The 24,782-nt window shown below is 36.8% G+C and overlaps 1 long non-coding RNA gene across 1 annotated transcript in view; it reads right to left on the reverse strand.

Annotated features, from left to right (window-relative positions):
* Positions 1-24,782, reverse strand: part of LOC134662858 (uncharacterized) — a 310,694-nt gene that overhangs the window by 176,380 nt on the left and 109,532 nt on the right. The gene's annotated exons all lie outside the window — the stretch shown is intronic.

Consider the following 24,782-nt stretch of genomic DNA (forward strand, 5'->3'; position numbering starts at 1 on the left):
TGTGTCCCACTGCTGGGCAAAGGCCTCCCCTCTCCTTTTCCAATCCTCCCTGTGCTCCAGCAACGAAAGATGTTACAAAAAATTTGAAAGGGCCAAACATTCCCTCTGCTACGTATTGTGTGAGTTGGAAACATGTAGGGCTATGGGACATCGTGGAGCATTCGGGGCTTGACCTTGGGGAAGGATCGCGGCGGAGCTCGCGGTCCCTGACCTGACTATTTCGAGTGGCAAGTGGCTCGCTGTGCCGCGGTACCGCTGCGCTGCAATGTGCATACCGAAATAACCGCTCGCCCTCCCGAGCCCCCGCCCCGCAGGATGTACTTACCATGCACCAGGCATCGCAACACTATGAAAGGGGAAGCAGTCCTGGCACATAGAGGCGGTCAAACACAAACATCCCCTTGTGGCCGGCACGCTTGATAGAAAACATCCGTAGCCGACTCAATCCCTAAGAGCGTTTAATAAGTGGCAGCGATAAATGTCCGCTCAATAGTTTAATGCACGGTTGGATGTAACGAGGCGAGCGCGAGGCGGGAGCTGGGTGATGGACGAGGGAAAGGGTCTGTTCAAGGCTGCAGTCGATGCACTTTCTCGAGAAGTGGCACACCACTAATAGATGCATCCATTATGCGTCGACGTTGGCCGCCGCCGCCTCTCCTGTCAAAACGCCCACGTAACAGACAATTTCTCCAGATACTGTGCATGAGGTGGAATTCTTATAATAATACATACTTAATCGTTATAAAGACTTTTGGTAGGTATGCACATTGCACAGCCCCGCCGCAGTAATTACGCAAACGTTTATTCAATATTAATGGCACGTGGTTACTAGTGTTACTACGTATTTGATGTGAAAATGTGATTTTCATCGATTGAACTGTCTGGGAAACTAGTTTTGACTAGTTAAACATGAGGTTAGGAACTATTGCAATTTTATTGTGTTAATGCTAGTTTGATGGACTTATTGACGTAGCTACCTGCAGTTAAAATAACTGTTATGATGATCTGATATCTACTGTAGCAGTTAACTAATCCGAGATGAAGATTCCGTATAGTGAGATTCAGTTTAACTTTTAAATGTTTGAAATATGATTGAAATTATCCTTGAAACCCTGTCTGCAGTCTGCACTTTATAGGCAAGCACATGCGTAGTAGGTATTTTTATATTCTATTTATACCAAAATGTTGGTCAAATTCTAATATTACCTATTAGTTATTTTACTATGAACATATATCTATGACATCATATCACTTGTACCGACGCAAAAATCGTAGAGATAGAAAGGGCCGTATAATCGTAGAGAGCCTTTTCACTTTATATCTAAAATTCGACCTAGCTCTAAAGGTTTATTAATTAATTGCTTTTTAGTTCACACTAAAGTTACAAAATAATCTGCGGTTCATGAAATGTTATTGAACAAACAGGATAATCTATCCACCTACTCGCATTTGATTTGTTGGATGGTAGGTACAATCAGCCCTTTAACGAGTAATACATTATAACATTACACACACACAAAACAAGCATGGGGCAAATACACGTGTGTAAGTGAGTAATCTGCTGCGGTGCTGCGCCTGCTTCTCTCAAGGTCACTGGCCAGCGGGCCGATGCAGCCCTACCCAAATTAGACGGAACAATCTGGAAGAATATTGGAGAGACTAGGTGACCTCAATGTAGAGTTGGAAATGCAACTAGCGCTGTCTCCCCATTGTTTAATTTATATTGATAAATGGATGTAATAATAATATATGTACATAGTACATTTATTCAGTGACCATAATTTTATATCCGCAACAACTCACGATTAGCTACTGCTAAGAATAATCTAGGTCTTACCTACTACTGTTCACTAATGAGAAATTTCAGTTGAGTTTGAAGATGAATTTTCTTTTGAACGGGTATCTTTCTTCCTGGAAACCTGTAACAAATCTTGGCCGGCGAGGCGGTTATACGATCGGGGGTTGGAGGGGCGGGGGTGGCCGACGGGTTCTGCCGAATGGCTTAACGTCCGGGAGCGCGGCCAACGACCTGCCCAATCTCCGCTGCATTAGCATAGCGAGCAATATTCGTGTCTAGCCACGCGCCCGTGTGCGTGCGGTGCATCCGTGTGCCGCGCTGCGCCCGCGCAGCGAAGCAGTTTCACACATGACGCGCCAGTGTAAAGGTCACACACACTAACCCATCATATAAACGTATCCATATGCAGATAGATTATTTTTTTACCGTGTGCGTTGTATCTTTCCAGCTTAGTTATGTAAGTGCAGCCTTGTAATTTCTATACAACGTATCGATATGACTAATGGATGCGATTAATATTTGTATTTTAGGACACTTGTAATATGATAAATATTGTAAGCACTTACCTACTTATTAACTACACTACTTACTATTACGTATCAAACTAATTGGTTTATTTATCATTAAGTGCAGTCAGCATCAAAAAGTCAGCCAAATTGACCAAATAAATCGAAATTTCGCAACACATCCTTATTTCTAAGATGTGTGGCAATAGTTACATATTACACGTATTTATTTACCCCTTTCACTAATAATAATAACTACTTAATCGATACTGTCTTTACTCAAGTGAATGCGAGTAAGTAAAAGTAAAAAATGTATAAAATCGTGAAGCAGACCTACGACGGCACTATAGGAGCATCTATTTAAATAACTTGGCACTTTCTTGTATCTTAGATACTCTTCCTTTTCCCTGATATTTATCGTGTTTTGGTGTGCGCGTGTGTAGGATATGTTCGTAACACGTTTGCTGTGCTAGTGTGGGTGGGTGGGAGCGCGGAATGCGACGCCGCCGATATAATTTTTGAGTCGAAGCCACATTTGATAAAAAGATCAAGTTCAAAGGGGCAACTATCCCACTAGATATCACTTGGAAGAGTTGTTTTGTCACGCTAGAGGACTACAGCAGTTATTAATTGCTTCATGCAACTTTAATTATATCAACTGCCCAGCGCCGACCTACGCGTAAATTACGTCATATGAAAATGACCAAATTAAAATTTATTGCTAATAAAATTTAATTTATCGTTCTCTCATAATCATAACTATTTGCTTGCAAAAGGGTTACTTGGTGGAATCGATAATTTGTTTACAACACGCATTATAATCGAATTCAGTAGCAGTAGGCCGTACACAAAACGTTCATTGTCGAACAGTGAAAGAACGGTCGTAAAAAGATTTGCATTTATTTGCATACAGTGTCATTATAGTGGTGAATGGCACTTGTATTCGCGTTACGGGCTCTTTGTGGAAGTGTCGGGCTCACCCCACAATAGTGTACCCTTTCCGTACCTGCGGTTTTTTTGGCCGGTCTATTGACGCGCTCGTAAAATTGGATGTTGCGTAATTTTTCCGCATTTGTGTAAACCCTTTCCGTTTGTTTTTATTATACTCCTTTATCTAGCGCCGTTTATATTCGTCGGCGTCTTTGCGGAGTTGTGCAATATTTGAGGCGAGTTGTAAAATAATAAAAATTGCGCTATTCATCTGCAGAAAACGTGCGTTGTGCAGTAAAGGGTTTAAACGTAGGTTTCTCTTTTATTTGCTCCGCCATGCCATAATGCTTCTAAAAGGACCGTAACGGTACTTAACTGTTTTTATTGGAAAGTAATTTCTCTCTTGTATGAGCCTAATGGACGGCGCGGTGTAGGCACCGTATTAGGTAGATAAGCAGTATCTAGATAACTCATCATTCTTCATGCGGCTACTCACTAAAAGGACTCGTCATTTTAAACTAACCGTTAACCAGGACCTACTCACTCATACCATCGTAGTCTACATACCTGCGTAGTTTAAGTTGTCATGTCAAATGGCTTCGAGGTATTTTAAGTAGGAAGAAATAAATAACATAAACAAATCTCACATTTCCATACCTACTCAATGTATTATATTCTATGCTAGGTACCTTTTATTTAAGTGCTTGCTGTAAACTACCCCACTGTGTGTGTAGTCGTGGTCTTAGGTCTATTAGCCTCACAGAACATATTAAAGAGGTTAGAACGGCTATCGCGCGCAGTTAGTATCGGAACCGGTGTCGCCGCTCGTTCCTCTCCACATTTCCACATTTCTCGCGCAACGGTAGTAAAAACTTGTGTGCCTGGTTAATGGATACGCCTCCTTTAGACAGATTTGATGTCTGGCTTCTTAATCTGAACGTTATTGTGGCGCAAAAGGCATGTTTACGTTTTTCGGTCAGCGCGGGCGAGTACTAGCATGCGAGCGTTTGCTCATAACCGGCGGCTAAACGTACCCTACTCGCATCGCCATTCCACTTTTTCTGTGATTAGTCTAATGATACAACTACGGTCAGGAACGTAATTAATCAAGTAGTAAGGATCAAAACTATTAGTGCTCTATAATTTGCCTTTGTCTGCGTTTTTTGTCCCATTTATAAAACTATTTTGCCTTAAAACTGCGTCAATCAATCAATATTAAGAGGGCCTGGCCCTCTGTCGCTGCAGCATTTTCCATTCCAGCCTATTCTGGGCTTTCGTTTTTACTTCCTGATACGAGTGGCTACAGCACCATTCTTTTATCTGTGTCATGTTGTATGATATTCTGGGTCTTCCTCTTCCTCTTTTTTCCTCAATTCTGCCCTCCAATATGATTTTGTTTAACCCTTCGTGTCGGAGTATGTGACCTACATTTGGCTCTACGTTTTTTCAATGACGTGCATTATTTGTCTCTTCTCTTTTGCCTTCTCTAGAACTTCAAAGTTGGTGCGCTTTTCTGTCCAGCTGATTTTGAGCATCCTTCGCCCACACCACATTTCGAATGCTTCTAGACGACGGCGGTCTTGTGTTGTGATGTTCCAACTTTCACATCCGTAGAGGGCGGTGCTCCAAATATAGGTTTTAATTAAGTTTTTCCTTATGTTTATGTGGATTTTGCTGTTGTAAATATGTCTATTTGAAGTAAAAGCTTTCTTTGCCATTGCTTCCACCCTAGTTCTTATTTATTTCTCGCTTCTGCCTTTTTCTTCGATGATGCTTCCCAGATAAGTAAATGTGTTTACTTGTCTTTCCGAGTTGAGAGCGATGTTTACTCTGGGAGAATTGGTTTTGCTTGTCACCAGAACCTTTGTTTTCTTAACGTTTATTTTAAGGTTGTACTTTTGGAAAATTTCGTCCATTTTTTGTATATTTACTTGGAGCGTCTCTTCTGTGTCTGCCACGAGAGCAATGTCATCGGCAAATCTGATCCAGTGCATAGTTGTTCCATTGAAACTTATTCCTTTAGTGCACTCATTGATTTCATGCATAGCTTCCTCTATATATAGGTTGAACAGCAATGGCGATAGACTGCATCCTTGCCTTACTCCCTTCTTTACAGTCGCAGTTTTAGTTACATCATCTATTGTCACTTCTGTCAGTTGGTTCTTGTACTGTTCTACAATTATTCTCCTGTCTGCCTGCAATCTATGTGTTTGCGTTTCAGGAGGTCAAAGAGTTTGTTCCATTCGACATTGTCGAATGCCTTCTCTAGACTAAGACTGCGTCATTCAAGAAATAAGTAACACCTAAACAAATATAAGTATTTGAGTTACTTTTGGATAATAGTTGAGATATTTTTTTATGCTTAGGTACCATCATTATACCATGTAGGTACATTGTTATTTTTGTTAGAGATAGTTATTTTTGATTATGTCTACGCAGATTTAATTCCTGGGTTCAAATCCCAGTAGTACCGGTATCCGGTTTTTCAGTTGTGCATGTATGTATTCTCACAACAATTGTCTTATTTACTGTGTTGATCTATGTAAGATTGCGTCATAAATATCTATTACTTTACCGCTAATAGATTAATAATAATAAATAAGCCGAGAAGGACCTTGGCTCACGAGATAACCGCCATGTGGGATGTTGATTCGACGATCATTGTCTCGATATTTGTTTCAGCGAACGGTTTAATAGCGAAAAGTCTCGACCAACATCTTGAGAGACTCTCGCTAGGTGGTTGGATCAAGGCCCAGATGCAGAAGGCGGTGATCTTGGACACGGCGCGGATAGTCCGCCGGTTCCTCTCTCTGCGGCCCTAACCACCGGCAGCTTGAGTCTTGCCCCGCTGCTGGCGGCACCCTAGGTTAGGTTTTTTTTGTAATATGTTTATATGTATTTTTTATTGTTTTTTTATTTTACTTTTATATTCATATTGTAAAAAAACCTAAACTAAGAAGATAAGTAAATAAAGAGAATAAATAATTTCTTTATTCAGAAAGTATACAGTCCACATTTGTTACTCGGCTACTTATACAGTAGGTTAACTGTTGCATACTACACTAGAAATATACAGGTAATTATTTTACCGCATACGAAGCCATTTATGGCGGATATAATATTCAACTCTATTGATATTAAAAATATATTGTTAGATGTAAGAACTTAAGAATTCATCGATGTCGCCAATAGCGACTAAAAATTCAAGTGGGTGAAACCGTTGTCGTATAAACAACTTAAGAATTATTGTTTTTAACTTTAAAGGTTCACACTGGAAACCATAATTATAATGAATACCTATATTCATTACAAAACCGGCATGACATTTTTGTTAGCTCTTTCTGAAGACAATTCAACGAATGTAAAGAATAATAGGTACTTTTACGAATACGAATAGTGGCTATAATTAAGGGGGGGGGGCTAACGCAAAATTGTAGTTCGGTATAAAGAAATTTTTATTGTCTAAGAAATTACAGAAATTTCACTTATAAGACAACTTATAAATAGATAACTTACAGTATTTACAAGTTACGCAATAAGCAAGCACTTATAACAGTGTTTAACAATAAACAGTTGCATTTGGATTTAAACTAATAATTTAAACACAAGAATAAGATAGTTATTTTAAGTATTGAATTTTTAATCAAGGGCAAATGCCATGAAGTCGGACTCACCCACCGTTATTTCACTATTTTTTTTACAAATTTATAGTTTTCAGTTTTTTCCCTGTACCTACTTAAAGTAAGTACCTATAAAGACGATATTACTTGCCAAATTGTATAGTTCTAGGTCAACGCAAAATATCTACCCTATAAATTTTGATTCCTTTGGGAGTGTCGAAATACTTATAATTTTTTGCGACATAAACGGCCGTAACTTTTTTTTACTCAATAACCCGGTTAAAATGTCTAGTTACTTATTTGCATAACTAGAGATAACGATAGAGATAACAGATATGTATTAGCAAATATTTATGGTGAAAAAGCACCACGAGAAAAGCAAAGGTCAACTTCGATGTAGGTAGGTTCTAACATAAGGCATAAGTAACGGAGTAGCCGTTTTTGCCTGGCTTTTATCTTAATACGTAAATCTATTGTTTTTCTGCGGCGGGAAGGGTTTGAGTCGGTATTCATTGCCTTTTTAAGGACCGCAGCTCAGCGGCTTTCTTTACATATTGCTCAATCTCGAAATACAAAAAACCCTAACTGTTTCTGCCGAATAAAAGTTTTTTAGCATCGGAAACATTTTTATCTGCAATGGCGGCGCTTTCGCTCAAAGGAACCGTCATTTAATATCAGTGCTAGTAAAGAAACCGCTTTATGACTATGACCATAACCTTTCCTAAACCTTTCTCCGACCACCCAATCTGCAAAACCTTGCGCATTCCTTATCACTGCAATTAAGGTAGTTAACGGTGCGTAGTAAAAAAGTTATCTTTGTACGCAACAAAGCTAAAAATATCAAACAATAGATTAAGGATAAAAGCTTTTCGCCTCAAACACATGAACATCAAATAAGCCCAATATTTGCTGACCGCTCATTAACTTTATCGGCTGGTACATCGCCACCGAATTCGTAATCGTTTCATAAAACGTACCATCGCCCAAATGATAATCGGTTCGTATAGTAAATGGGTCTTAGAGCATGCCTCGGACAGCTTTCATCCATCACCAGGCCAATCGGCCACTGAATATAAAAAAACAGCTATGACGAATAAATAAATCGCCTTCGTCCATTACGATTCGATCCACCATAATTTGAGGAGAGGGCATAGAAAAACATTTCAGTGTTTGACATGGCCGAGGTAAATGACAAAAGTCAATCTACACATCAATCGCCAAACATTGGAAATTCGGGAGGCAACACGCGACTGTTCAATAATGCACGGAATATCGATGTGGGGCATCGCGCGGCCGTGCGTGGCCTCCGCTCATCCTCGCCGGCTGCCCAACACTAACCAGCACATTATTCATGCCTGCCTTCAACTAGGTACCTTGGAGAGTTATCCTCTTATTTTGCTGCTTGTGTGCGGCCGCTTCCACTTCAAGCATGAAACATACGTGATTGGGAATAATATAGTAATGCCATGAAGTGATGCCAATTGTAGTACTGCCCCACCACGCATAACAGTCGAATAGTTAGAATAATTGAATGAGATTTCCAATGGCTATTAACTATTAAGGCTCTTATATGCGCTATCTTAGAACCTATAGTTAATACGAATCAATTTTCATGTAGACAAGTATTTATGAACGGATCTGCATACCATTTTAATTTCGAGACCAACGAAGCCATCATCCAGATATTGACCTGTGAGCAGTTTTCCTGGTTACTTATTACACGCTTCATATATTATGTCTACGACACCAATGTATGTCGTAGGTACCTACGCCTTCACAACACAGGCTTATGAATACTATGTGAACTTTTGGTGACTCGAACCAGGTCATAGGCAATGGGCGGAGGGGGGTTGCCAAATGACATATATCAATTATTCACACAAATTTCCCTGCTACATTTGCGTGTAGAAGACAAATAGATACCTTTTAGACGAGCCGAGGCCGAAACACCTCTATAATTACGAATAGCGGTATTACTCCCTGTTTCAATCAATTTAAAACACACCATCGGTGCTGAAACTATCATTATTGGAAATATCTCACTAATTAATAACTCTGAAAGAAAGCTAATTTTAACAAGGAATTTTAAAAGGTATGCACCTAGTAAATAAGTAAAAGAACTAAACCATTTTAGGTAGGTGGATCTATGCTCAGGACAAGATCGTGATATGATGACTCTGCAAATGACCACGATGGCTGGTACAATGATGACATCGGGTACCATCATATTTATGAACAAATAAGACGGAGATACATTAAAGAAACCATAGTACCTAATACAATTATTATTCATCTACTTAATCATACCTACTTAGCGATGGTTTTCAAACCCAAAAAGCGTTTGCGTTATAATGAACGGAAAAAAATGTCCGGCAGGGGTGGTGGTGGCGCGGCTTCAATTATTCACCGCGCGTATTTTGGTCACGAGGACGCTGCCCACGGCGTCCGTCTCTACCGACAACCTACCTAAGTACATCCAAGGGGTTGCTTTACAATTAATGAACTGTCAATTTTACCTAAAACGTTGCGTTAAAGGCTCCACGTGCAAGACGTGGCTAATAATTCGACTTAATGATGGGTCGCCAGAATAACCTTCAAAACACGTGTGTACCTCGGCTCATAAACTTCCGATATGAGTTGTTTTGTAATTTATTATAAATCGACATTTTAATGCATATCTCTGTTAGATTTTTTCAAAGGCATGATGATGTAAAGTCTATTTTTTTATTCGGTAGACTAAAATGACATCTCATAGTATGAAATGACATTTTATGTTCATACTATGTAAGTAAGTAAGTAAGTAAGTAAGTAAGTAAGTGTTTTATTTGTAAATATAGGTAGAATTACAGTGGTGGTCAGTTTATAATATGTACAGTTTCACTATATTTTACCAAACGGCGTACCTACAAAAACATTGAACTTAATACTAGCAACTAAACTATCATGCTCACCGAGTACGAGTAATAATCTAATCCTACTTACAGCTATGATAATTAATGAATATCAGGTACATAGTTCATGAGAATTGTAGATGTCAAAATATAGATTTCCATCACTATTATTATCCATATAATTAATAAATACAATGTCAATTAGATGCCTATTGAAAATATAATACAAATTGTCATAATACATATCATTCTAAGTCATCATTTAAATATTCTGCAATGGAATAATAGCATTTATGAATCAATAATGTCGTTAGCTTATTTTTTAATTCTAATATACTTAGTGACTTAAAGTTAATCAGCAATTTGTTATATATTTTACTGGCCAAGTAATACACACTTTTTCGCAATAATGATGTATTTGCAGGAATTGTGCAAAGATGGTGTATATGTTTGTTTCTCAGATTTCTGTGAGAAATATCAACATGTTTTTGACAATATGAAATGTCATTTTAGTCTACCGAATAAAAAATAGACTTTGGGTAGATCAAGTAATCTTTTACTTTCGTTAAATCATGATTAAGTATTTTGCCACGATAAAATTAAATTTGAAGGAGAAACATAATCCCATCTAATGTCAAGCTAGATACCAGTTTGTCTGCTTTTCAACGTATTTGTATCTATCTCACATAAAAATAACTATTAGCAGGGAAACCTTGGCCTCAAATCTTCGAGTAACCTCGGCGACTCACGCGTTTAACAAGCTGTTTATGCTACAAATATCGCAACTGAATAGATTACACGTATATTTGCCTTGTCAACTGTGTATACCTACGACTATTCTTCTGAATATGCGCACTTACTTATAGTTAGACTAAGATAAGTGTGCAACGATTTTGATAGCACACGAAGTGCAAGTGTAATTTAAACATCAAAATTCTTTGAAATTATGATGTATAAATAACACTAAATTTTCACTGCGTGTGCTATCAAAATCGTTGCAGACTTATCTTGGTCTAACTCCTAACGAATATTGAATTATATTGGCACTTATTGGGTGTAAGGTTATACATATACGTTAGGTATATTCTTGCGTTTAATTTTCAGTCGTTTAAAATAATTAATTAATAAATAAAACAAATTAAAAGGACCTTCTGAGTAATAAAGTTGTGTTGTGAAACAACTTATCAGCGGAATTCATGTCGAATCATTTATCATAGTTTTATCGTAGGTATTATGATTAGTTGACATTGGTTTTTCCATAATAATGTTCAAGGAGGCTTGCCATTTGGTTACAGTTACAACAGGATACATTCTAAAATACCAGGCGGAGCTGTTTAGGTATACCGAGTACTAGGGCGCCAGGGACATATCTTTACGTGTCCATGTGTGCGGCGTATCTCGCGAATTGGGTAACGCCTACTCGCGAACCGGTTGCCAAAATGACTCATATCTCTATGTATTCAGTTCGCGCGCAAACTTTATCATACATGTCCTTGACGTTCATTGGTCAGTTGTTATTACATAGGAATTATATACCTAAAATTCTCGTTCGGTCAGTCACCTTTGGAATAACAACATATACATACAAGTATACCTTGTATGTATAGTTGGTATACCAGTATGGTTTAAAACTATACCTCCTGTGAATTTCTGCTATCCTAATAAAGCAAAGCAAAGTTCGCGAATTGCTCAATAATCTCAATAGCATTCACGGGAATCTATAAGCATTGACTCTTGTTTATAACTCTTAGTAAAATTTAACGATTACGAATGTAGGACATTTTTAAAGATTGTTTCCATGTAAACTATATCGACTTGGCGGGGATGAAATATGTTTCGAATTGTATTGCAAAAAGGCTTGCAATGTAAGAGTGTATATTACGATTTTTTTTAACATAATAGGTAGAGTCTACTCTGTTCGGAAAGAGAAGAGCCGTGGAATGTAATTGGGCCATACATTCCACAACTCTTCTCTTTCTAGATTCTATTAAAATAATGATATTCGAATGTATGTTGCCATATATGCGAATATTGCATATGTAACTAAGATACAGGTAATACAGTCAAAACCATTTATAACGATATCGCTTATAATGACAACCCGGGTATTTTAACGATGAAATTTTGAGGTCCCGAATTGGTGAAATATAACTTTAAGCTTGGTTATAGTGACTAAATTAAATGAACATTATTCATTCTTCCTTCTGGTGCATTTATTCTTTATTCTTTAAATAAACACATGTATAAGTTTAGGTACAGCTCTAGATATGCCAAAACACTTATTATGTTTTTAAGTTTAATCTTTGATAATTAAAAATATCGCAGATTTTCCCTACTTAAAAATATTACTTACACTCTATTTACATAAAAACACATATCGTAGAGTCAATAATAGAATCAGGAAATAACCTTCAAATCTTATGAATGGGTTTGAACGAATTGGCTACGCTGACCATTTTTTGCCATAACACAAACACCTCTTGTAATCTCATTTAGTCCTGGTACAATTGTGCGAAATTTACGTATCTTTCTCGCCCGCCCACAACAAAAACTTTTTTTGCGCGCGCTCGCTTACAAAGTCCTCATTGTACTCGTAATGTCATCATTACGCTGGTTGCACCACAAAGCGGTGCATTTATGCAGTGTTGCATTTGTTTGTAGGTCGGGGATACCCCGACTAGACGGATCATTGACATCGGAGTGCGAACGTGTGCGAATCTGAGGTCAACCACTTCGCTGATCTCGGCTTATGTATCTTTTAACTTGCCTACCTCAGCTATGAGAACGATGACTCGTTTTTATTGTTATTTATCTACACCGAAACGAGAGTATGTTATTTATATTTTATGATAGTTCATAATCTGCATTAATGCACTTTGTTTAAAAGGAGGAAATAGAAGCATTTGTAAAAAAATTAAGTACCAAGACGACTCTATCGCTTGAATATTATATGCGAGACGAGATGCAGTCAACGAAACATCGGTTTGCGGCTTGCGGTAACCCCTTTGACTTATTCCCATGCTTAAAAAGCACCTACTAAGGTTTGTGCTAATGCTAAGCTAAATAGGTAAGTATTTAGTACTTATTTAAGCCCGGTTCCGGCTAAGTAGGTAGGGATGTTGCGGATGCCGATTTTTTGACATCCGCGGATGCGGATGCGGATTTCAAGATAGATACATAAAAAACGTCAAATATTACATTTTAGTAATTTTTATTTCAAAAAACCGGCCAAGTGCGAGTCGGACTCGCGTTCCAAGGGTTCCGTTCATTAAGTCCCACTCACGCTTGACTGCTCATTTCTAATAGGTTTTTTGGCTAATGACTAAATTACCTAGCAGTCTAGCACTTACGCCGATGCTAAGACGTTCCTGTACCGACCTGTTCCACATCCGCATCCGCATTAAACTCCGCATCGATTTTATGCGGATGCGGATGTTGAAAATAATGCGGAAGATCCGCGGTTGCGGATGCGGATACGGATATTCGCAACATCCCTGGTAGGTAGTTATATACAAGTAAGTGTAAGTAACAAAATGAAGTTTACCTCAACACTCTCAACAGACAACGAATTTTATTGTTTATGCACTACGTATTTATTAAAGTTTGTTTACCGTAAACATTTAGTGAAATAAAAGATAGAATGAAACCTCAATTTTCATGTCTGCAAAACAAAACAAAATATGAATGAAATCCTGTCCACATTAGATTAGCATGGGGGCTTAATAGTCCTCTTATACGTTGAGTGGAAACCTGTGCTGGGCAGTGGGAATGGACCGTTATCTATGTATATCAAAATACAGCCTCATGTGTCAATGTTTGACACGTATCGCCAAGAAATGAATAGTGCACGGTGTTGCTCTATCACGCATAGGCGGCATAGGCTATGCGGTTATCGGACGAATGCATTTTATCTGTGCAATGTGTGTGCGTTCGTTGCGTTTCGCGCCGCGCGATACACACTCCGGCGCTTCGCACGTTTCGTTGTATTGCACAAACCACTGGCGGCTATGATTCTGTGGTCGAGCTGATAGTGTCAACGCTGTTAACATGCAATAAAAAAATGTTAGGTCAAATTTATAAATATGTATAATGTACTTTATTGTTGGCAGTGAAAAAGTACATAATTTTTGGGGACATACCTTTCCAGGTAACTACTCGTAATTGTAATTAGACTCAAGATATTGATGTGGGTAAAGATGGAGATTTATGTGAAAATGTCCATACAAAGTGACTCGTTTTCGTTGTCCTGAGTTGAGGCTAATGTTCTTTAACACTTCATATGGCCATTTAAAGTTTTAAAAAGTTTGGAACTCGTTAAATAATGGCATTTGTATGCAACATTCAGTCCCGAAATCGAGACTGCAATGTTTTTTACTTTTTAATTTTTTGAATGACCATAAACTACACTTCGCGACCTATTTTTTAACCGGCAACGTCGACTTTGCCGTCCATTTTTGAGAAAAATAACTAAAATAAGTAGTAAGTTGCAATATTTGCATTAGTAATCATACCTACTGTGTCATGCAAACATAATAAATGTGCAACAGCTTATTGATTATAATAGTTGCAATACCTACATACACATACCTACATAGACATTGTAAAAAGTAAAGAAATAGGTAATTTTAATTAACTAATTGCTTGAAGCACGTAGTTTTACAGAATCAGAATCAGATAATTTTAACAAAGGTAATTAATTGCAACTAGGGACTACGACAATTTTGTAAAATATATGTACTTTAATTTGTACTCGTAAGCACAGAATAAATAATAGTACTAGATACAGAAGACTCACTCTCTAACAAAACGCGTCTGTTACGATCAGCACAGAGTTATGGCCGCTAGGTTGCGACAGAGCCACGCGCGGCTTATGGCTTTCCCCAAAATTGGGGCGGAACGAATGCACTTTTAGCTACCTGTATTAGCAAAGCGACGAAATCGCGGAGTGAGCCACGCCTGTCGTAAGTAACACATTTAACAAATTTTAATACGGATCTCCAAAACAGATAATTTCGCAAAACGAATTACAATATTAAAATTTGTATTTGATTTCACAATACGTGACTTTTGTTGGGAAACGAATGTTCGTATGCGTTACGCACATGTCCAAAACAAGATAAAAGGTTCCTGGTAGTCTAGACATTGTCGGAAACAAATTCTTTTAGTATTGCTAATCTACATTGCATTTACCAGACAATGCAACTTACCTGTTGCCCCACATGACTATTGTAATGCACTGTAATGCACAAAGCATGGTGGTTTATGTAGGATATATGATTCACTCTGACCCAAAGCAATTAGGTCGATACAGAGGTCAAGACAAGGATAATAGGCAGAGTACCTACCTAGGTACCTACTTGAAAAAATGTTGTTGTAGGTACCTACGTGGTAGGACGTAGAGCAACCGTGCACTGCAGCGAATTCTGGTTATAGATAATGTTATCGCTTCCATGGAACTAAGCCAACGCGATAATGGTCGACCAAATAGTAATTTGCAATATCCAATCACACCCACTGCCACAGGCCACAGTTGATACCAAATACCACAACACGATAACTTTTTATGTGCAATATTCTAACTTCACTCATTTCTAGCCAAATACTGCCACTTAAGAGCCTGAGGGCCTACCGCGAACCACGTTAGACGTGTTGCCTCTCCGTCGCACTTGTAAATTCGTACGTAAGTGTGACAGGGAGGTAACACGTCGAACGTGGTTCGCGGTAGGCCCTCTGTACCATGATTCACTGACAGTGTCAAAACTGACATATACGCTATCGAGAACGTAATTTAAGTACTTTCTATACATCTCGTTCGCACTAATACGCGAGTACGAGCGAGATGTATAGAAAGTAAATTACGTCCTCTATGGCGTTTAGGTCAGTGCTAAACTGATGGTATAGCCATAGCCGTATAGGATTTGTCTTTAGCTGTGAAGTTTTGAAATACTTGTTTAAGGCTCCGTTAACGATTTTAGAGCCAAAATGTAAAATTGATAGATTTAGTCATTGAAATTGTACTCCTTTTGTTACGTAATATCTAAATAACAAGTATTGGTTTCTATTAACACGTTTTCTCATCTTGCCTTTTAATAATAAGGTCCCGAGCGTGCGTCACCGGCAATATATGACGACAAGGGGCAGTTTTTAAAAATTCATCAGAAAATTATAGTTATAAATTATAAAAAATGATGTATAAGAACAGTTTCAGGAAATGTTTTAGATTATTTAAGTATCAAAATTACGTTGAAATTAAGTCGATTTTCATGAAAAATGTTCACTTGTTTTGAAGTAATTTCTGATGAAAATTGATTTCGTCTAACTTTCATTTACTCTTGTTCAATATCATAATAACCAAAATGTAGTCTATGCAAGTTGGAGTATAGGATATGTGTAATACAAAAAATTACTATTTTTAGCAGTCCAAACTTTACGAAATTTACAAATAAGATCGACTAAATCAGTGCTTTACGCGCGTTTACCTAAACGTCTATCAGAAAAAAAATCATTACTAATTTAGTGAGTCAGTTTTCAAAAAAATGATCTGTACAAATGCAAGATAAGAAGACGTGCTAATAGATACCAGTACTTGTTATTTCTATTACGTAACAAAAGGTGTACAATTTCATCGACTCAATCTATCAATTTTACATTTTTGCGACTAAAATCGATACCGGCCTCTTATTTAATGATTTATAGCACGAGGCGAGTAGGTAGTATTTTTTTACCATTGCCAAATTGAATTATTTTTCAGAAATAAGTAGTTAAAAAAGATAATCGATAAAGCTTTCTTACAATTTAACTGGTTTCACGTACTAAATATGTCAAGCCATAATTAATAATAAATAAATAAATATTATAGGACATTATTACACAAATTGACTAAGCCCCACGGTAAGCTCAAGAAAGCTTGTGTTGTGGGTACTCAGACAACGATATATATAATATACAAATACTTAAATACATAGAAAACAACCATGCCCCGGGAACAAATATCTGTGCTCATCACACAAATAAATGCCCTTACTGGGATTCGAACCCAGGACCGCGGCTTCATAGGCAGGGTCACTACCCACTAGGCCAGACCGGTTGTCTTGATAATTGTCTTGATTTAGGTATGAAAGATCTTAATTTCGCTGAAGTATTCGTATTTGTAAGTATTTGTAAGCAAGACAACAACCCAATAAATCAATTTAGTTTCATTGTTCATTTGTTTAACTTGTGTGTTGGTGGTAGACTGAGTAGTGTGTGATTGTGTCACTTTATATTTGCACAACAGATGAAAATGAAAAGCAGGGCCAACGTAAAATATAAACGAAAATAAAAACGGCATTTACAGGACGTTTGGGATCAACGCGCAATTGGCAACAAAATAGTCATGGGCTATCGGTTCGAAATATAAAAATGAGAAAGGGTTTATTGTAAGCCTTTTGAAGCGGGTCGAATCGGAACCGACAGCGGGACATTCCCTCTTTTATAGAGATCCTGAGGAAATTCTGAAATGCTATAAAAAAATACAAATACAAATAGGTAATTTATTGTACGTAAGTTATTGTAGTGTAAGTGCATGCATGATAGAAATAAGACAAACACATTTTAATAAAGAGAGAAAAAGAGACTTCCGTTTGTAATCCAAACAACAGGTTTTCATGAGACGGACCCTGGGAATAGAAGTCATGGTGGCTGTGAGCTCACGTAGATAACACTAAATAGTAGAATTATTATTTCACATAAAACTACGTTAGTATTCCACCTGTCCAATTTCTTGGTCCAATTGCGTCTCACTTTCTCACTAAGAAAAATGTGAGACGCAAATACACATTTGACAATAAATTGGATAGGTGGAATACCACCCTCAGGAACAAATAAGTACGTGTTCCTTCACACAAATAAATACATTTGGCGATAAACTCGAGACGAATCAGGGACTACTATCTACGTAGGCATGCAATGGTCAAAGGCTATGTAGCCGTTTAACTATTTTTTAACTAATAGTTGGAAACCAAAAAATATATAGATTCCCATTTATTTTTTATTTTTTGCTTAACGGAACCCTGCTTATAAAGTAAACAAAATACTTTCGATTTTCGCCTATCGTATTTCTAATAAAATTGTCAGTTTTGTCTTACGCATGAGTGATATTTATTGTCTATTTGTTTCTTTTTGGCTGCTAAAATGGTATTTATATTATAGACATGACTTTTTTAAATAGGCAGATATTATAGCATTATAAACTTACTTAAAATTTGGTACCACATACGTAGTAGCAGAAGTTAAAAAATGTATAATAATTTTAAACGTGAAATTTTGCGTAAGCACTGCTAATTGTACCTACTGACTTGTATTTTCTTATAGTTCTCTCTATTAACAGTTGTCACTGTTGTCAGATTTATTTTGCACATTGGAAACGAGAATTATCAAAATAACCATACCGGGTCAAAAACGAAACTTGTGTCGGATTTCTAGTCAGAATTCAAAACTTACAATGAACATAATTGCTGTCATAATAAAAACTAATTACATGATACCTACCCCGGCTAGTTGTGGCAAAACAACCCTACAATGTTTACCCTTGTGGACTGGTCTCTATAAAAAAAGGCGCAATTATAATAAAAATACAATTTTAGCCACAACCCTCGTTGCTGAAGGGTGGTTGCAAATAAAACAAGCGTAAAAACTAATCATGTAGGGTTTATATCGACATATGCTGACCGGCCTTCGCCACCATGATTCATAGTATTAGATGTCCATATTAACATACGAGTATATTTAGATTATTTAGAGTCGTCAGTCAAAAGTGAAACAAAACCTGATTTATGTAATTCAAGCGTTTTGTGACAAAAAAAAAATTAATTGTTTCTTTAGGTTTTGATGATGATAATGAGGATATCGTTTTCTATTTTGGTATTTAATTTAGATAATACACATTCTGAATTACCTAATTTAAGAAATTCACAGATTGTGCGCCTCCTCATCACAGTGGTTTTCTTGAAGCGCACAATCCAAACTCTCACTCAAAGCACAGGTATTTAACAAGTGTGACAAAGATAGACTAAGATCAATATTCAATATCAAATTAAAATTTCTCTATTTATAATCCAGGTGTCTTAGCTATATTGTCCTGCCAGCATTGAGTGATACCTATAATTACGGCTGAATGTGAATAGACGGTATCGTGTCCATTTACCACCATTAATACCATTATACACGCGCCGGATACAACGTACCGACTCTTTGTTATTGATTTTGCTAAAATACTCGTAGTCACTAGCTTTGTAGAGTTTGTAGCTTGCTGACCGAAATGAATGAGGTTTTGTAGTCAACTATAAGGTCTATAAGGGGAGAAGGGGTGCGTAATATTTTGGTAAATTTTAATTACCTACCTAATTCTTGTCTAACAATAACGGACAAAAAATCGGCTTCACAAATCAGTAATCAAATGTTAAAATTGAAAATGAATTATGAAAAAATAAAACACAAGTCAAATGTAGGTTAATGTGACTATTAAAAATCGGCAAAACTTGGATTAAAAGTCCATTTGCGCTTATCTATTCCAATATTTTATGCTTACTATTAAACTAATTTTGTTTATTTGATTGTTTATATTAATTTTATTTTTATATCTATTGCGACGATCATGTCAAAAATTATCTCTCGTGAAATAAATAATATAGGGAAGTACCTATATTTGCAATTCGAATATGTACCTACTGTTTTTAAAACTATGATTCCTATAAAACATTTAGTTGAATTTAATTACGCAACAATAGCTTTTAGAAATCCTTAAAGGTAGAACAAACGCAAGACACTTAAAATTACGCAGCAACGAATGAGTCTCGTCTCGTAAATTAAACGTAAAGCATTAGTGATGGGTGTGACTTGTAAAAAGATATTTTCGTAATTTATCGAAACAGCTAACTTAGTAGGTATTTCGACACCACGCCATTCATCTGAAAAGCCTTGCATGGCTAACATAGGCTTAGTTAAATTCACTAAGCAGTATCTAAAATTTACGAAACCAAATTACCCATCAACGAATACATTTCTAACTTTCCAATGCATTTTAAAAGTATCGCGTCGGTGCAACGACCAGCATGCGGCGATGGGACGATCTCTCGCGGGTAGCAGATCGAGTCCGCCCAAGGACGTCCACTCCGCCACAGCCTCCAACTCCACAAAACAGCCTTGTCGTGAACAACTCAAGGCTTAAATTTAAAAAACAAACTACCGCTGAGCCCCTGGCCGGTAAGAAAAATGATCCTGTATAAAAAAGAAAAAAAGTATAGAGAGCTCGCGGTTGTTTTATTTTCTCGAGATTCGGGCGAAGCCAACATGGCCGCGAGTAGGGAAGCAAATTATCTAAGATATACTTTATTATAAGATTAAGATTCCGTGAAGCCAACGCACTGGTTACAGTTTTTACGAGTTATTTGTTATTGCTTAAATAAATAACTTACAAAATTAGCAGAATTAAATGTTGTTGTTGTGACTTTTTAAAAGACAAACAGTTTAAAAAATAATGTCATGATCAGGTCAAGACATATTTTTTGTTGAACAAGCTCTAGCTATTATTACGTGTTAGGTGAAACGAGGCGGTGCGTAAATGTTGACATTAGCAGAAGTTCATTACGCGCGCCGGCCTGTCTGGCGGGCAGGTGCTGCTGGCCGATATTTTGACAACGATACTTAGCAGAACCGCCCATTTCTAAAATTTATTGCATTTTTTCATCACCCTCCTGACCCATTTCATAGTAGTCGATAATATCTTCGAAATTTTGACTGTTGTATTATTTTGGAATGAATTATTATCGTTTTTGGATCGGCAACTTTGTTAACTAACATAATTAAGTTCTTGAGAGCCACACTTAAACTACGCCTACATTTAATCGAAAAACTCACAGTCATGTGTGTCTAGTAGGTATTAGATTGACCAGTTTTTTTTTTGTCTGCAAGTGTAGCAAGTCTAACAAGTCTAGCACTAAAAATAACTGGATATCAATGTCGTAATGCTTATATGTACATATAAGTAAATGATCCCCTTCATATTCCAGGGATCTCATAGAAAAAAACTTTACCAATCACTGGTTTGAGCGTACGAGATTTAGTTATTAATTATTATACTGATTATACATAACAGGGAGCTACTTATTACGAGTGTCTACGATTAGCCGACAAGTTGCTCTACAGTGTAGAGTTTAATACATGATCGTCAAATCTCGCAATTTACAATCTATGATGTCGCTATAATGTCCTCCGGGGCGGCTAGACAATGGGAGGAAAGTGTATAGGCATTGTTTCCTGGCCCGGGGAGTTTCGCTACAATGAGCGCCTTCCGGGCCGCTCGCAGGGCGTGGACTGCCCGATGTGGATAATTATTATTAAATTCTTGCTTTTTAGGGTGCTCATTCCTTATATGACTTATCAATGCAAATTAAGATTCTGAGAAGTTTTTATCCTAAATCCTAAATAATTGTTCGGTTTTCACATTTCGTTTTATAAAGACCTCCCCTACGTTAAGTGACTGCTAAACATTTAACTCAGGATTACAGCAGGATTTATATTTATTAAACTAACTAATATTAGGTACAATAAAACAGTAAAAAACAACGAATGTCAATTTGGTAAACTAAATCACCACCGGGATAACACTGACAACTAAATGACGCAGCCGAGTGCAAAGTACGTCTATTATTTAATTGTCTCGCAGTGAATATTAGAGATAAGAGGGTAAGGGTACTAAATAAAATAATAAAGTCGGGTAGCGCGTGGCGGATGCTGGTGACAAATAATGGTCGCCGTGCCCCGTGAAATTACGATTATCTCTTTATACCAACCCTACGCTCATTATGCAAAATGCATTGTAATATTTGCCATTAATATGTATGTTTAATTACCATTCCACCTCAAACAACCAGTAATATCAGTATGTGTTTACATAGGTCTTTCATTGTGTTAACTTTATGACTATTTTGGGTCAAATTGGCATAATGTTAAATGATTGTACCTACTTGTTACTAGCTCATTTTGGTGCGTAATGGGTGTATTCCTAATTAAGAGTAGAAGAAAAAAAAGGATTGATCTATAGAGCAAACTGAGTAAATTGTGAGTAGTATAGTTTACCATCGCTGGATGTCCTAGCAATTTTAAATAACTTCCATGAACGATCCTCTCGAATGCAAAGCATTGTGCGCGCTCTCGAGAATCTATTATCCCGCTTGCAATAACGTTTATCGGCAGTGGTTATATCCCTTATTTTTGGTTCATCAGTCGCGTCAATTTCAGCTCAACGAGCCACCATGCGGGATCGCATTATTGCTTTTTTATTAGTCTTCTTTAACCCCTCGGTTGCAGTTTTTGCCGCGCGCGCCGTGGGATAGGTCGCGATGCACTACTATGCTGGTATTAGCATAATGCTCTTTTATTCATCACTTTAGCGTTATTGTTCGTTAATTGCATCTGATAACTCATGGTCGTAGAAAATTGTATGAGAAATATTGCAGTTTTTTTTACAAATTAAAAGTAATTTCGTTTGAACAAAGGCGTAGGTAGGTACCTATCCGTACTATCCGTATGTTAACGTAGACAGTTTAATTTGCATTTCGTATCAAATACTCATCAATTAACGGTTGTGTGGTTGACCGCTTACCTCGTCAAAATATTGTAAACAGCTACTCAATTATCTTTTGTATTTATCAATTGCAAATTAATTGCAAGCGTCGTCATAAAATACAAATAAAATTAGATAGTAGGTTAAGTAGTGACCTACATACAATAAACAAGATTATGAAATTTTTGCAGTTTGTTGTGCAAACATACAATTATTTTTAATAATAATAATCCCTACTTTGTTAAATAAATAGCTGTATTAATAATCATTTATTTACAAACAAGATATATACATGCAGTGGTATTACTAAAAGAAATTAAAAACTAGCTTATTTAAATCTAAAATCAAATATCTGTATCAATCTCTCCTCCAAATATCGCTATATTACTATCGATGACATCTAAAGCAATTTAAAATTTCATACTCATAATTGTATTATTCTCACAACTGCACGTATAAGTAGTTGTAAAATAAAAAGTGAAGCTTTTGTAATAAACAAATATATTAATCGTCATCGATAGGTATGCAAATCCCCAGGCCACTAGAGTGAAGAGCTCTCCAACTCGTTGAGGTGACGAGAGCCGGCCTGACATTTGACGCCATTGTTTTTCATTCAAAACAATTGAAGCAGACTTTCGTGAGAAAAATTCTGAAATGCATACCAGACATTTTTAATAAATGAGTTACCTAATGCGAAAATTGCTTAGATGTTTACTTTAATTAATCTATTTATTACAGCGATGTGATGAGATTGAGTCGTTACATAAAGGTGTTTTCACTATGTGTTCCTTTATTTATTATTTGCCTATTAGGACTTTGTGTTCCGATTATATGTCAGTTTAATATAGCTGGTCAAGCAGATCTTGTCAGTAGAAAAAGGCGGCAAATTTGAAAAATGTAGGCGCGAAGGGATATCGTCCCATAGAAAATTTGAAATTCGCGCCTTTTTTACTGACAAGATTTGCTTGACCAGCTTTAATTACAAAAGTAAAAAATTAAAAAAAAATCCTATAGGTTACGTACGATAAAGTAAATCAACTTGAATGTAAGAATTTGCCTAGCTATTCGATAATATTATTAATAACAAACGTTAGGTATCTAAATTACATTACATTTGTTGTTAAAGTTCTACCCAGTCTATTTTAGTTTCTATCAAATAGGATGCGATCAATCGATAACAAAGATTACCCCTTTATATCCATCAATTCAATGACAAACCGCATGTCCCGTATACCGACTAATAGTCATTGTCCTAATGAAGATTGACGTCTCACAAGTCGATATTGAGCAAATGTATACAATTAAGCCACTATCAAAATTCATTCAGCTATCGATTAGAAATAGTTGATGACACTATGATTTGAGTTTTTCGGCATGACAAAGGAATCGGGTAGGTATATATGTAACTTCTAACGTTTGAAGCTGAGTAGTCATAGCTCATAGGCAGTAAATTGGACGATTGGACTCAATTTCTTAGTTTTTAAGTCTAAATTTAAGGTTTATCTGTAAAAATGTGTTACACTATCTGTTAACTCTGCAATTTCATGTGATGTTGAATAAAAATTTTCTATGTCTATGGGCCCGATTTGGATTTTGAAATAGATATCTATAAGATATCTTTTAGACATCACCAAGATACGATAACCATATTTTTAGGATCTAACCTGTCAAATTTGACATTTCCGCGATTCTGGAGATACTCTTGAACGATTTCCACAAGATATTACTTAGAGATCTAATTCACATCTAATAGATATCTAACACGATCTATCGTAAAAGTGACATCGGTTGCCCGAATTGCGTTGCAAAAGAGAACTAGTTGAAATCTAAACTATAACGTATCTAGAATGGATCTAGTACGTGTTGTATCTTGAAGTTCGAATACGGCAGTATGTCTATGTCTATACGACAGTTCCAATGTGGTGAATGTGGATACAAATTACAAATATTAAAAATATGTAGGTAATTAAAAATGATAGGTAACTGGGTTAGTACCTACTTTCCAAATCACATCACATCAGTAATAAGTACCTACTAGCATAAGGTTAACGTTGTTAACCGAAAGTAAAATTAAACCGAGTCCCTTAAAATCGATGTTTAGTTTAGATGGATAATAGAAACCAAATTCGTGGCATTCAACGGAAGCTTCAACTGACAAAAAATATTGCACACACCGTGTTCTATTTTTGAGTGCATTTCGCGCTATTTTGGCGTTCCCTCCGTAGGCATGTGTCAATGACCCCGTTTGGCGGCGTTGTTCACGCACTTTTGGGGATTTTGGGGCGATCCATGAAGCGGCGTAATAACGTGCGGGCAATGTATTTAATTTACCGTCTGCATTTCCGAAACAGGAGTTTAATTTAATTTACGGACTTGAACTTATAAGATAATATGTAAGTACCTATCTTCTATTCATGATCATTGTTCCTTTAT

Source organism: Cydia amplana, chromosome 3, assembly GCF_948474715.1.
Source record: "Cydia amplana chromosome 3, ilCydAmpl1.1, whole genome shotgun sequence".
In the NCBI taxonomy this organism is placed as follows: domain Eukaryota; kingdom Metazoa; phylum Arthropoda; class Insecta; order Lepidoptera; family Tortricidae; genus Cydia; species Cydia amplana.